Below are 15,035 nucleotides of genomic sequence, written 5' to 3'. Positions count from 1 at the left end.
TTCCTTCCTTGTTCTTAAAACAATGCCCCTTCTCTGTGTGAAGGTTGCTTTTAGTTTTATTTTTTTATTGTTTAGGGCTGTATCCAACTTCTGGGGGTGCCAGGATGGGCTTTTTTAACACCTGAAGGGTGCTGCCCACTGCCTCACACCTTGTCTCGGCGCTTGCATCTGCAGGGAGTGGGTGGTGCAGGGCTGTGGCTCTCCTCGCCTCACCTCCTACGCCCGCTCGGTGCTGGCTGGGCTCACATCTAACTGTGGATTTTTCCTTGCAAACACCGAGGAAGTGAAGGATAAGGGCAAAAATAGTTGGGATTTGATAGCGTGTGCAACATCTGACAAACTTGAGTCCCCAGAGGAAGTAGTAATTGATTTATATCTTTGTCTTTATGTAACTTGGGTGTTGTCTCTATGTAACTTTCCAGGCACTTCCTTAAGCAAAGTTAATAAAGAAAGAAATACTGGGGTTTGTTCCTTACGTCCCTGATAAACCCTTAGGAATGTGTTACCTCTCAGCTGTGTGTCTACACAGCAAGGGACCATCACAGCCAAGTTATTAGAGGAATCCCTCTCACATTTTCAACTTGCAATGTTTTTTCGGTTAGGTTAACCTTCTTGACAGTATTTTTTCTGGGAAGGGAGACACTCTGCATTCAGTTCTCGCTTGTATTTTCATTTTTAGAGCTCTTAGCACTTCACTGCTAATTAACTTTCAATAACTGTCGTAGGGTTACAGTTAGTCAGCATGAATCAGACAGAAAATGTAGCTTTAGGGGACCACACTCTGTCAAAAACTATTAGAAACCTTTGCTTGATTTCCGAGGAGAATATACTCGCTCAAGCAGGATATAGCAGCTATTAGGCACCGTTCTACTGCAGTAAGAAATCCTCAATAAAAGAGACTCAGTGGTTTTGGTAACAGCCCTCTTTTCAGGGTGGCTCTGAGTAATTATACAGCGTTTTCCTTTCTTCCCATTTGTTTGCCTGGTTTCCTAAATGGTGGTGGTGGTGCTTAGGCCAAAGCTGGGGTTCTGAGCTTAAAGGCCATATTTTTATCTGTTTGCTCACAAATATAATTAAAAATAGGGGGAGAAGGGGGAGGTCACTTATAGGTGCAGGCCAGCTCTGGCCTTCCCAGGTGCTTTCAGCTGTGGAAAATTGAGTGAGAACTTCCTTGAGGCGGGGAGCACTCAAGGGCAGACTTGGCTGTGGCAGGCAGCAATGCTGTTGGTCCCAGTGATGGGGGATATTCCTGGGATGCAGCATGCAGAGTTCTCAAGCTCCATGCATGACAAATTGACACTTTAGTAATGGGGAAGGAGGAAGGGGAGCAGTGCAGAGGCAATGTCCACAGCATGTTTTCCTCCCAGGCTTTTGGAGTCCTGCCACCCCATACACTCTGACCCCTAAAACACTCAACATCATCCACAATGCCCTCAGCTAGGTGTGTAAAAGCTGTCTGCAGTATTAGAGGAGATACCAAATCCTCTCCATGCTGTTAATCCATGTTTTTCCCCAAAGGCCCCCGGTGCTCCCTGCTGATGATTTATGTGGCCTGTGCAGTAGGAGTAGGCAACAGCTGTGTAAGGTGAGGAGGGAGCTCCTCTGTGCTCCCCAAAGCCCTGCCTGCCTTAGGCTCTCATGCTGTTGGAGGCAGCCCCACTTCCCTGCAGCACCTACAAACCAGGCTGAGGAGAAGGCACTCAAGTCCCCTTCCCACCCCACGAGGTAATGCTCATTGCCCACTTGCAGCCTGCTCTTTACTTTCTAGCTAGAGCTAATAGAGGCTTTCAATTTCCAGGTGTGCTGTTAAAATCTCAACATGCTGCTCTGGATGACTAAGGATGCTTCCTCTGGTTTATTTAATTTTTCTTTTTTCCCCTTTGCCCTCCCTTCCCCCTCCTTACGTCAGCAGTGGGTATAATTTGTTTGCAGAGTTCCAGGGTGTTTCATCTTTCTTTGGCTAGCCCCAAGTGCATGGGGGTTTGTTGAAGCAACAGCACTCTTGATTTCTTAGAGCTGGTATGTGGGTGTTGGATTGTGTCATTCGTAGGAGGTGAACGTCAGAGGAAGCGGGATCAACTGCTGGAGGTTTGTGAGCCAGGTACTTAATATTTGGTTTCCTGGAAAAGCAAGGAAAAATAGCAAAACAGGCAGCCTTTGAGTCTTTAGTTTTCCCATGTAATCAGATTAACACAATACCTGTGCGTGCTCAAGAACAGTTTGGGTAGGTTTTGGTTGGGTTGGGTTGGTTTTTTCCCTTTGGTTTATTCAGGATGGAGAATGACTGTATTTTCCTTGAAATAGTTTCACATGTTTTAGTGGATTCTGTTGAATGTTTATTCCAGTAACACAAATAATTTGTGTTCTGTTAGTGCCCTCGCAAATAATGCGATTCATTATCAGGTACATTATGTTGTCTTTTTATTTGATATAAAATGGTGTCTTAGAGTTAAATTTAGATAGAAGAGCTATTTGAGACTATTTTGTTCATCTCCAACTGTTTTTTTCAGAAGTGCATTAGTCTGAAGTATTTCATGGGCAAAATACTGAGTTATTTTGGGGACAGACAAATTGTCTACAAAAGAAAAGTATAGCTGCTTATTTTTACAGTAGTTTTATGGTAATCACTCTTTTATTTGACAAGTATAGATACCAAGCTAGATAGAAAATTCCAGCAGAGTGCTTTCTCCTAAACTGCTCTAGGGAGCAGGTATCTCTTGCAGTCCTTGTTCAGGCTAAGATTAAAAATTAAAAAGGACAGAGGTGCCCTTTAAAAAAAAATATTTATCCATCTTATGCATGAGGCAAAAGGACTGTAGCAGCTTTCTTGGCATTTCCCCTTATGCTCGTTTTCCCATGGCTGTCAAAGGGATCTGTAGGTCAGAGGAAGAAAAGCTGATGGTGAAGTGTTCATGGAAGGACTTTTCTGTAATCACCAGAAAAACAGTCCTTCCCTCTGACTTCAGCAAAGCTTTGGGTGTGAATTAATGGATCTCATTGATATTTCTCCTGATTTACACAACAGTAAGCAGTATGTAAGCATAAGAGTAAGTTAAGTAGCAGTGGGCCTTAAATATTTATCTGGTTTATTTTTAGAATGGCAGTTGCAGCTATTTATAGAGCAAGGAAGCAGTGATACAAATCTGACTGGATTCCTTCTTTGCTGTGAATCTGTGAGAGAGAAGCAGTTGGGGCTTTTGACCACGAGCTCTTATTTATTATCTTAAATTTGCACTGATTAATAGGTTATAGGCTTCATTTTTCAAGAGCCTCTGAACCCCTGCTTACAAGCTCAAGGGATCTTGTTGCCCCTGTAAAGGAGCCTTGATGCAGCCTAAGAGCAGCTGTGAGAGTGCCCTGTGCTGCTGTGCAGAACTAATACCTTACATGGATTTTTCTGTGGGGAATGGTCCCAAGAGAAAACACATTTATGGTGGGTCACTGCTTACCCATAAAACCCCAGAATGGAACATGTTCTCCTATGGGAAGCTGTGCTGGATGTGGGATGGGTGGATGGGGGTGTTGCTGTGAGTGAGCCTGTGTCTGTGCCAGTGTGCTGGGGAGGGACATTCCCTCTGGAAAGCAAAACTAGGCTGGTGGATGGAGATGCCAGAAGAAAGCATGCCAGTAGTATGTGCTAACTCAGAAATCAGCACTTTTGGCTCTTGGGCCACCGGTTGATGGGTGGCTTAGCTTAGTTACCTAAATCTGTTGTTTCCTTTTTATTCCAGATGGTTTGGAATCTACCACTGATGTTGACATCCTGACTGAATCTCAGACTCCTGGGCTTCACTGCAGCTGGGCAACCCTCACCCCATACAGACAGGCAGGTCAGCATCTGGCAGGACCAGTTTTATTGCTGCATCCCTCCTGTGGAGAAAGAGGGCTTGCCCACTGTCATGATATTCAGAACATCCTTCTGTATTTCATTTAAAAACAATCCTTGAGAGCCTGGGAAGGAAAGAGAAGTAACAGAAGTAGGCAACCTCCTGTGTTTGCTAGGAGAAACCACAGAAGGTAGTATGGTTTTGTAAGGAGGCCATGAGAGCAATGTTTTATTTATGGATAAGTGCATGTCTGTCTGTCTTGTGCCTTCAGATTTATCTTTATACTGACTGCTGTTTCCACATTTATACAGTAGCCTTTAGTAATTGTCCTGGGATTTGACCAATCACTCTTGGAAGAATGAATTGCTTATACTGTTAAACAAACGTAAAAAGGATTATTCTCTTTACAGTGTTTCTTGAAATTAAATTTTAACCCTGGTGTGCTCAACTACCTTCAGGATCAATCTCTGTATTGTCAAAGGAGCCTGTCAAGCCCTTTTAGATGAAAGGAGGCTGTTTTCTATTAAGAAGGTTCTGATGATGTTTTCCAGCTCTTGGGTACAACACAAAGGCAACCTGTGGCTCTCCACTGCTGCTTGACCCATTAGTTTTTGAGTGTCTTGCTGCTTCCTATTTTCCTTGTGTGAGCTCTGCCAGGTCCAGCTCAGGCAGGTGGCCACTGGCATGACCATAACCAGGCACCTCCAGCCTACCTGAAATAGCTCCTTGCTCTCTCAGAGCCTGCCTGGTCAGGTTGTTGATGGTTTCTTTGCACAGCTCGCTGTTCCTTACGGCCGCACCGCTGAACGCCTGCACCCGCGTGGAATTCACCAGTGCACAGTTCCTGTGGCTGGCAGAGCACACTGCCTTGGCATGCTCCCCTCTCTTCCCAGGATGCCTGGCCTTCTTTAATTCCTACTTTTCCTGCTTTCAGATACAGTCCTCTGTCATTACATATTTTCTGTGCACTTCTGAACAGGATGCTTAATGATTTTTTTTTTTCCCTCACCAGCTCAGAATTTTTTGACTGCTGCATTTGTTCTATTTGAATACAAACATGGGAGAGACAAAGAAATAAGTGCTATGGAATGATTAGGCAGAGATATACCAGTGGCTTTGCCTGATTAATGGATTTACATTGTACATTACTCACAGGCAGCTTTCCAATGTCTTTCTGTAAAACAAGGTAATTTGTTTAAAGGGCTATCTTTTTTGTAAAATGCTGATAAGTGAGCCGTACTTGGTGCATGTATGGATGTCTGGGCAGGGAGAGCCAGGATAGGATGTAGAGTCATTTTGCCCCTGCTAGTCACAGCCATTCCTGCAGGTACTTGAGGAATGCAGGATGTGCCCCAAATAGATTTTAACAAATATTCCCTGATGGAGTCATTTTGGCCTCTCCTGACATATGTGCTAGCTCTTGCTGACAACAACAGGATCTTTGTGACGGTGACTGCAGCAGAGTACAAATGCTTTTCTTCTCCTTTCGTGCCAGACAGCAAGTGAAGGTAAAGACTTGCTATGCTGACTCAGAGGAAAGGTTGAACAAGCCTGGGCTCCTGCCTCTGACAGTGGCCAGAGAATCTTCAAGAAAGTCACAGAAGAAAACAAGCACTTTTCCCTGATTCATCCTCTTCACAAAGTGAGTATTTCCAGTTCTGGCATCTATTCTGACAGGATGAGAAGGGATAACTTAAAGAAATTAAGAAATAATTTTTAATCAGAAAACTAAACCCTGCTAATACTTTGAAGAGAAAGCCTCTCTCCTCACCTTGAGAGGAGAGAGGCTTTCTCTTCAAAGTATTAGCAGGGTTTAGTTTTCTGATCTGGTGCCAAATGCAACTAAGGTACTTGCCAAATGCCCTTGCAGCAGGACTTGTCCAGGGGCTTTACAGCTTTGCACCTCTCTCACCCTGTGTCCTGACTCTGTTGGAGTGAGTGGATTCCTCTGGTGCTGAGCCTGTGTGAAACTCTGGCTTTTCCTGGCTGTAGGCATGTCTCCAGAGTGTAAAAGGGTGGGAGAGTCCAGTTCATGTCATTAGCAGGGCCAGGTGTTAGTGAGAGCTGTAAGTTCTCCTTGGCTGTTTGGGATGGGGGAAGGACACATCCTTCCTGCTGAGCAGGGAGACAGCCTGGTTTATCTACTGTCCAGTTTACCACAGTGTGGGGTGAGAACACCTTCTGAAAATGAGGGCTGATGCAGGGCTGGTCCTTGTTGTTCCTACCATCTACTCATGAGCAGCCTTGTCTCATGCCCCAATTTCCTCTGGATGTGGAGCCACCTTCAGTGTTGTTATAAATCTGCCAAAGGTTGTGGCATCAGTACCAGGCTCCTCTGAGGCACAGGTGACTGGAGGAGCCTGGCTCAGGATTAGGATGCTGGATTATGTATGTATATAATGCTGAAAATACACAAGAGATGCAGGCACAAGAGTGACTCCAGGCTGAAAGTCAAAACTCCTTTACCAAGCACTCCAGCTTTTTTAATTGTACTGGCCTTTCCAGTTCTATACTATGGATATGAATGCACAAAGATATAAAATATTTATGTCAAAGTGTTAAAGTTAACTGAGGACTGAGCTTCTGGCTTGGATTTCTTCTTTCACTCCTGGAAAAAAAAAATTTAAACTGTTAATTTCAAAAATAGCATGGTCTGGAAAAAAGAGCTTTTCTTCTGTGTCATTGAACTTTAAGTCTGTTCCCAGAACTGCATGTCCAAAGGAAAGCATCCCTAGGCAGGTGTTATTTGCCAGCTGACTTGGACCTCTGGCACCTCCCAGCTCCGAGCAAGTTTCCTTGGTGTGGAGACATGCCAGAGAGAGCTTGCAAACACCATTCCCTGCTTCAAAGGAGCTCCAATAGCAAACACACCAGGGGATCCTGCCAGCTCCATAATCCAAACAGGCTGCAGTCTGAAGAGGTCAGAAACAACTTAGACACACCTGGAAATACTCATAAAGCCCTTGGGCCCATCATTATTGCTCAAGGTGTCCAGCAGCTCTGCAAACATTCAGATGGTGTCTGAGCCAGGCAGGTGTGGCTTCAGCAGCCTGTATGCCCAAATAAACTCAGTAGGCTGGAATCACACAGCTAATGCTTGTCCGTTTCTTAATTTGTTGTTATCTAAGTGTCTATAATCCTTGTAGGGAGGTAAGATGCTGGCTGATGCTTTTCCACATGTAGAAAGGACAGGGATAAAAATATCCATAGTTGTGTTCAAAGACAGCAGGGAAAAAGCAGCTCCTGCTGGCATCAGGCCAGGGCAGAAACATCCTACTCCACAGGCAGGTGGTCACAGCTCTGCTCCTGCCCTTCCAATCCACACTGCCTGTTGTCAGCAACACCATCTTCCAGCCCCAAACACCCATGTTCACTAAGCTGATCGTGTGTGCCCACAGGACGCCGTAAGACAGAGGCACTAGAGACATTTTAGAAGTTTCTTAATACTCAGCCACTTGCTGAGTATTAAGAAACTTCTAAAATGTCTCTAAGTGGCCAAAACTTGCAGTGCTCTAAATCATTGTCCAATGTTCCGTAGGCATGTATTGCCCTGCAGATGTTCCCTGTTGTTGGTTTTGCTTCCAAGCTGTGCATCTAAGCCAGGTGCTATATAAGTTTCTTTTGCTGTGAGTCATACCACCACAGCCCTGGGAGAGACCATTGCTACAACCACTGAAAATGAAGGCTTCAAGCCTTTGAAGAAGAAAAATGGGAAGGTTGTGGAAGGGTGACCCATCGTGTGCACAGAACTTAAAAACAGGGGGAAACAGGAACAGGGAAACTGTGGGGGAGCAATGGCTGGGGTGTTCCTCAGCTCTTCCCAGCAGAAAGGTAGAACACATTTGGGTCCACCGACTCCCTTCATTTGAAGGATAGTTAGCTGTTGAGCTTTGAAGTCTTACCTAGGTGGCTAATGAGTGATTAGGATGCCCAGCAGTGGGGCTGAGTGCTGAGATGTTCCACACTGGGTCTCCACTGTTGTGGAACACAGCCCTCTGGGTCTCCACTGATGTGCTGCACCTGGGACCAGCTTTCAGTGGGGAACCAGACCAGCTGCTGCTGCTCTTGTTCTGAGCACTCACAAATGGAATTTGCTCCCTCATGAGAAATATCTATGACATTTAAATTGTTTTGATACAAAGCATTGGTGTTACAGCTACTGTGCTGTTTCTGATTAAGTAGGATTTATATTTCCAGTGTGGCTAACAGGTAGCCAGTGCAAACCTTGCTGTGGATTATTTGGTGTTCCTCAGGAGCAGATGTTCTTCAGTCAGGGTCTCTTGTTCCCTGGTGCTGCAAAACACCATGCTCTTCCCAGTCCAAAGGCAGCATTCCTCCTTTGTTCACTGCTGGCATTTGCAGGAAAGAAATTCTTCAGTTTCAGGCTGAAGTAACTCCTCCCCAGCCATTTTCAGCTGTATGTTTTCAGTGAATTGGGAGCAGAATGTCAGACTGGTATTGTGTGGAGTATGGATCTGCAGGACCTTTTTATATTAGAGGCAAGGAGAGATCCTGAAAGCCCTAAATGGCACAGAGAGAAGGTGATGCCAGGGCTAGGCAGAGTGAGGGTCAGGAAATGCAATGCCAGCACGGATGGGATATGGGTGAGCTGGGCTTAAAGCGTCTTGGTTTGGCTATTGGTCCTCTCAAGTGAGGCTTGACTATAAAATCATGACCCTCAAGCAGTTTGGAACTAGGATTTCTTCCTTAGAGGTGGAATATTCCCTGCCACAGAAACTGAATTTACTTCTTTAGTGACAGTTTGTAACACACATCCTGGCTGTTTAATTGGATTTATCATGGCTATTGGGAGCATAAATGTGTTTACAGATTTGTTTTGAAAGCTTTTTTGTGTGTTTTTCTCATAGCCAGTCAACTTCCATGTGGTGCAATTATGTTCAAGATGTTCCCTGTAGCACTGGAATAATGTCAGATTATACTGTGAGCGCATGTTGTTCTTTGAAAGGGTTTTATCTGAGGCATGATACACTGTGGCAGGAGGGGAAAAGGGGCTTAGTTTTTATTAAGAGAGGTATAAAAAGCTTAAAACACAAAAAATTCTGTCAAATCCTGTTTCCTCATTATAGGAAATACTTGTCTATTGAAATGTGAAACTTTTCCCCTTTACCTTCCTTCCTGCTCCATCTAACTCTGCCACACAGCTTGCCTCTGCTGTGCCACAGCCTTTCCAGCATTGAAAGGCTGAGGCAAATGCAGCCAGACATTTCAGAGACAAGCATTTAGGGGAAATGAAAGAAGAGATGACTTTCATTTGTTTTGAAAAGTGTCTGAGGTTTTCTTTGGTTCGTGGTGTGGCCTGGAAACTCGCAGTGGGTTTCATGCATTGGTACAGGAGGCCCACGTGAAGCCTGCTCACATCCCCAGCCACAGAGCTGGCTCCAAAGGGATGCTGTGCTACAGGAATCATCCCTGGGTGTCAGGGGCTACAGCACACAGTGCTTACTGTTAGATCTGTCTTATTTTTTTCTTTATTTCTTTCATTAGTATTATTATTAACTTGGATAACAATGCAACTTAGCATGCAATTTCCTGTCTGATGGCAGTACAGATATCAAATGTCACATCTGCCTGGTACTTTAATCCTTAACTATGACAAGTTTTCCCAGCACTTCTAAGAGAGACAGTTGTGATATGTTTCACTCCCTGCTGGATGATCGTCAGAACCCCAAATTTGTTCCATTACTATTATTATTATTACTACTTCTAATTGTTGTTATTAGTAAGCCTTGTAAGAGGAGTGACTTGGAACAGCAGCACAACAACTCTCCCCAGCGTGGGAAAGGGTTTTCAGATGTCACTCTGTGTGTTGGTCACACCTTTCCTTTCTCCAAGTTGCACTGAAGGATGACTTTCAGGACATGCCTCTGCTCCCTCTTGTGCCTCCTGAGGCCATCCCCTCCCCACAGAGCCTCTCTGTCCCAGGGAAAGCTGCCAAGCCCTTGGCTGAGGTTGGCAATGCCATAAACAATGCAGGCATTTTAAAACTAGAGAGCTCAAAGCTCCTGTTCTGATGACCAAAGGGATGGATGGAAAGATCAAAGAAGAGGACATGCAACTTGGGAGGGTGCAGTGGGTTTTGGAAGCAAGCAGCAGTCAGGCTCAGTGCCTGTGATGCTCAGAGCATTGCTGCTGTGCCACAAAAATGCTGATGGAAAGGCATGAGGAGCTTGCAGCTGTGCTTTGCATCTCAAGGAGCTTCAGGCAATGACCTGCCTTTCAGTCATAAGCTCTAATGAGGTAAGGGAGTACGGATTCAGGCACATCAGAGCTCAGTGGAAAGGGAAATCCATATGGCAGTTCCTCACTAGAAGCAAAGCTGAATGATTCTTGGCAATCAGATTTCTGGTGGCCCTGTGTGGGTTCACACCACTGAGAGTGGCAGCAGAGCTGAGAGCAGTGTAACTCTGTGCAAGCTTCAGGTAACAGTTCCCATTGGCTCAGCAAACCCCAATCTGCAGATCTGCTTTGCCAGTTGAAAATTTGGCCTTGATTTTAAAGAAGGGGAAGAAAAAAGATAAAAGCCTGAAGCTCTGGGCAGGTATGTAAGAATGTACCCAAGAATGTACAAACACACCTTTGTGGGCTTAACCAGGTAGATATTTGTCAGATTTTCCAGAATAGTTTGTATATTCAGATGAAAATCACCTTTAAAAATCAGCATGCTTTGCAGAAACTTTGTGTGCAGACCATTTTACAGAGTTTGGGTTTTTACCCTGTTTACATCAGAGTAAAAAGCTTTTAAGATGAGCTGTTTGAAAGCATTTCACAAGACCCATGAGTCATGCAAAATCCTATCGCATTTTTCCTCTGGTTGAAATCACACAAGTTACGAATGCTAGAAGAGTTATTAGATCACAGATAAAGAATGCTGCACAATGGGTTGGTGAAAATAAATAAATAAAAACCACTGATTTTCCTCCATCTTCTAATTCCCTGGGGAAGAATTCAAGAGGCAAGAGTGGAGTATCACAGCTCACCCTCAAAAAGGAGTGGCATGCAGCTGCATCCCTTGCAGAGCTGCTATTCCTTCTCTTGGTTTCTTCAGTGCTCCAGGCAAAAGGAGATTTTAAAACCACTCCTTTATCTAGCACAGTTAATTTCCCCACCCTGTACCAGCTCAGCTTCTCTGGCAGATATGTTGGGGGATGGTGGACCCAAGCTTTCATCTGCTCCCAAATCTTCTGCTAACAAAATTGCCCATTTGTGATCCCACAGAACCTGCTCCGTGCCTGTACCCAGAGAGATCCAGGCAGGCAGGGAGAAGGTGACACTGTGATTATGTAATTCAGCTCTACCAGTGCTGCCACTTCTGTCCTGTTAAGATACCTGTATCCCCCAGGTATTTTTATTGCTAGAATAAATCCTGCCTGGAACTACTGCTGGGATCTGTAGGTAAGCGCTAGGCTGGCCTTCCAACTTTTTTTCCATATTTACCTCTTATGCTGCTGTCACTTCTGAAATCCTTCTCCTTTTAATTTCTTTTCCCTGAAATGCTGTGATTGGGCTTCCCAGATTGTTTCTTGTTGATCAGGAATTTCTGAACGCTGAGAAGGAATTGCAGGAAAGCACTAGGCAGTGGGTCTTGTGTGACCAAAAACCATAAAAACATTTAATCAGATGGAAAGTCTTGCTTTCTATTTCAATCGCCACTTTTTGGAGCATATATTAGAGGTCAGAAATTAATTTTGGCACAAATAAAGTGAATTCAAGCAAGAGGAGAAACATGTGCCATTTTTGACAGTATTTTGTGGGGAAAAAAACAACCAGCTGAGGGAAAACAATTATTTTTAATTGCTTACATGACTGAAATATGTATGATTAAGCTGGTGTTTAGCTGAGGGAAAACAGTGTAGTTCAGCGACTTTGCAGGTGGCACAGAGATGAATAGTTCTGTTTCTCAACAAATCCGAAACATTCTCACTGTTCAAGAGTTTTCTAATGACCTCTCGTTGCTACCTTTTTTCAGGTTCCCTTTTTCACACATTTTTTTCTTTCCCACAGTCATTTCATCCTCTCTCTAACCAGTTCCCTCTGGAGGAAAGACAATGGAAAAGAGAAATGCAGCAGCAACCTTTGGCCATTCAGCTTGTTCCTTCTTCCCAGCACGGTGTAGGATCTGCCATCTGATCTTCCCCCTAACAGAACATTTGAAGGGTCAGTAACAGCCTCAAAACAGGTAAAATTAAACCTGTCCTACTTTTGGAAGGTTGCAAAATTGCACATGTTGTAACGAGCAGTGGTACTAATTTACTGTAAAATCTTCTGTGTATGCTAATGAGCTAGGTCTTGCCAGTGCTAAAAATAAGTTTCAGTGTAGAAAAGGCTTACAGAATGAGCAAAATTGCTCATTACAAAAAAAAAAATTTCATCTGTTGTCAAAAACACTTGATCATGTTAGATCTTCCGCTCTCTGTTTCTTCTGGCTAACACCAGACAAACTTATCCCTCCTCCTGAAGGTAGTGGGTGTACAATTTTAATGTCTTCTACAGTGAGGATGGTGACACAAGACTTCTCAAAACAGGTAAGAAGATGCAACAACTCAAGGTAACTCAGCCTAATTATTTGGATTTAAATTTCCCATGTCAAAGTTTAGCCAGAAAGTTTCAGTACAGGAAATGTTAGGTGAGGGATGAAGCTCCCAGCCCTGATAGTCTTCATCACCTTGGGATGGATCAGCACCTTAACCAGATCATATATTGTTGTCTTTGAAAAGATGGCAGTGAATTTTGGAAAGAGAAAGGCCTATAATGCAATTATTGGAGTCAATTTTGCAGCCATTCACACAATGCTCAAAGGTGACCATGTCCTTTCTGATTTGTTTTCTTAGCAAACCTTTTGGAAGAGGTACTGTTTCGTGTGTATTTCAGCTGTATTTCAGTGTATTCAGTGGGGCTTTATTTGTATGTGACCTTTCTCAGTGATGCCAAACTTGCACAGAGGAAAGCAAAGCTGCAGGCTTGGTTTTTGCTTGCTTGTTGCTAAAGCCCAGGTCTCACGTGTCTGTGTTGGCCAGCAGTCACTTTGTGACAGATCACAAGGCTAGTCTTTGCTCCCTGTCCTCCAGCTGTCACTGGTGCTCTAAGGCACCACCACCTGGGCTGTATGTCAGGAAAAGGCAAAGTTTGCTGGTCTGCCTCCAGGAAGCAGCTACAGGAAGAAAGCAGTGGGAGTCCTTACTCTAGATCCCACAGAGTGGCCACTGGTGGCACTGGGGACAGCTGTTGGAGCTGTGATCAGTGTTGTGTGCTTCCAGCTGTCCCAGGGGGTGTTGCTTTGATGCAAGGATTTGAGGTGATCACACGTGTCTTGGTGGCTTAGAGAAAAATAAACCCTAAATAAACCATAAATGTTCTGTGTGTCAGTAGCACCAGGATATCTGACAAGGATGGCTCAGAACCCCCTGGCGCTGGATCCCAGGGACAAGACAACCCCAGTTTCAGGGGATTGGGAGTGAATATGTGAATTCAGCAGGGACAGAATCACAGTATTGTCTAAGCTGGAAGGGGCCCACAAGGATTATCACATCCAACCCTTCAATGCATGGCCTGTACAGGGGCTTTGATGAACAGATACAGAGTTTAGCAGAAAAAATAACACTGCCTCTTTTCCAAAGAGAGTGACTTGTAGGCACTGCATCAGGGCTGCCTTAAAAGACAGCAAACTGCCTGCTTTATAGGTTTGGACAGATGTTTTGCCATGTGAAGAGCACTTTCAGTAAAATGCAAAGTGAATGTTTCTTTGTTGTTGTGCAGTGGATGTTCCCTGAGCTGGTGTGTCACCATGGTGCTGGACTGGGGAAGCTGAACATCAAAAGCTTTAGGGAGCTGTATGGCTCAATTGTTTCTACTTTCATCATCCATTAAAAAAAAAAAATTCTAAATGGAAGATGAGAACCTGCCTGTCTTAGGTTCATATGGAAGCAATTTTAGGACCAAGCAGCAGCAGGGTATTTTCTCAAAGATGAGTAGATGGTTGGGCCTCTACAGGAAATCTGCAGCAAACAGATAATTCAAAAAATAATTTTTTGAGACTATGGGATGTAAATGAAAAGAAATAGCTAATCAAAAGGAGAAAACACTGAAAGGAAACATTTGATGTCAGAAGCTGTTGGCTTTCATTCTGATCTTCTTTTTTTCTGTATATAGCTTTTAGAGTGCCCTTAAGTCTTCTCTAAAAGGTTATTACTCTTCCAGTGGCATTAGAGAGGCTGAGATGATATTTGCAATGAGGGTAAGTGACTCTCTTGAGGTTTTGGCACCCACAGCTCCAGATTAACTGGAAATGTAGACATTTAGTAAATCTGAAAATAAGTGCCTCTTGGCCCTGTGCACTTCAGAGAAGTCAACTGGAGTTCTGTGAGAGAGACCAGAGCAGGAACACAGTATATTTCACACAATGGATGCATTTTTAGAAAAATAAGGCCCCCCAGAATGAATGCCAGCTGATAAGGTAGTGGCCTCCATTCTTTTTTGTCCAGACTATCTCATCAATGGAGGTCTGGGAAGCCCTGCTGTTAGTTCCATTGATGGGGACAGTGAGATTTCCCTTTCTGGTATTAGTTTTGGCTGGCCAGAGGTGTAGTTCTTACAGATTTCTGTTATTTATAATCTCCTCAGGTTTCCAGTTTCCAAAGTAAAAGAGCTCCATTCGAGGTGCAGAGTGGATTAAAGCAGTGAGTGCTAATCCAGAACTGGTTTTTGAGATGCTGTACTGGCAGGGAGATGGCTCCAACCATGATGAAGGCCAGGAGGGACCTGGCAATCAAAAACCAGCACAGGAGACAGAAGGATAATACCAATGAGGCATATCCCATACACACAGCTCTGTCTCAGTTGTTCAGAAATGTTCCCTGCCTCTTCAGCAGTCAGTAACCCACTGGTTTTCTTCCAGAAAGTAAATCCTTGACAGACTTGAAATGATGAGTAATGACTCCACTTTCTTCCATTCCAGCTGCCATACAGGCAATGAGTTGGTTGCTCATTGACCCAGCAAAATTTGAATGTCTTCCCCTTCTCTTGTTGTCCTCTGTCCACCCTATCACTTATCAGCTGCTTGCTGTTATGGCACAGTGGGACCACCTTCTCTCAGCAGGCACTGTCACTGTTTTTCACAAGATGAAAATGCTGGTAGGCAGTGGTACACATCTAGGGAAAATGTCAGCACTTAAACCTGAGCCTTGCTTTTCC

General features: G+C 44.2%; 1 long non-coding RNA gene across 1 annotated transcript; it reads left to right on the top strand.

The window, feature by feature from the left end:
* Positions 1 to 1,955: 1,955 nt before the first annotated feature.
* Positions 1,956 to 12,076, top strand: LOC127059815 (uncharacterized). The gene is made up of 4 exons (XR_007777980.1): positions 1,956 to 2,101; positions 3,732 to 3,830; positions 5,327 to 5,469; positions 11,850 to 12,076. It is a non-coding gene; the product is annotated as an uncharacterized LOC127059815 (long non-coding RNA).
* The last annotated feature ends 2,959 nt before the right edge of the window (positions 12,077 to 15,035 follow it).

Source organism: Serinus canaria, chromosome 7, assembly GCF_022539315.1.
Source record: "Serinus canaria isolate serCan28SL12 chromosome 7, serCan2020, whole genome shotgun sequence".
In the NCBI taxonomy this organism is placed as follows: domain Eukaryota; kingdom Metazoa; phylum Chordata; class Aves; order Passeriformes; family Fringillidae; genus Serinus; species Serinus canaria.
Note: the sequence above shows the minus strand (reverse complement) of the source record. Positions and strands in the feature narration are given on the sequence as shown.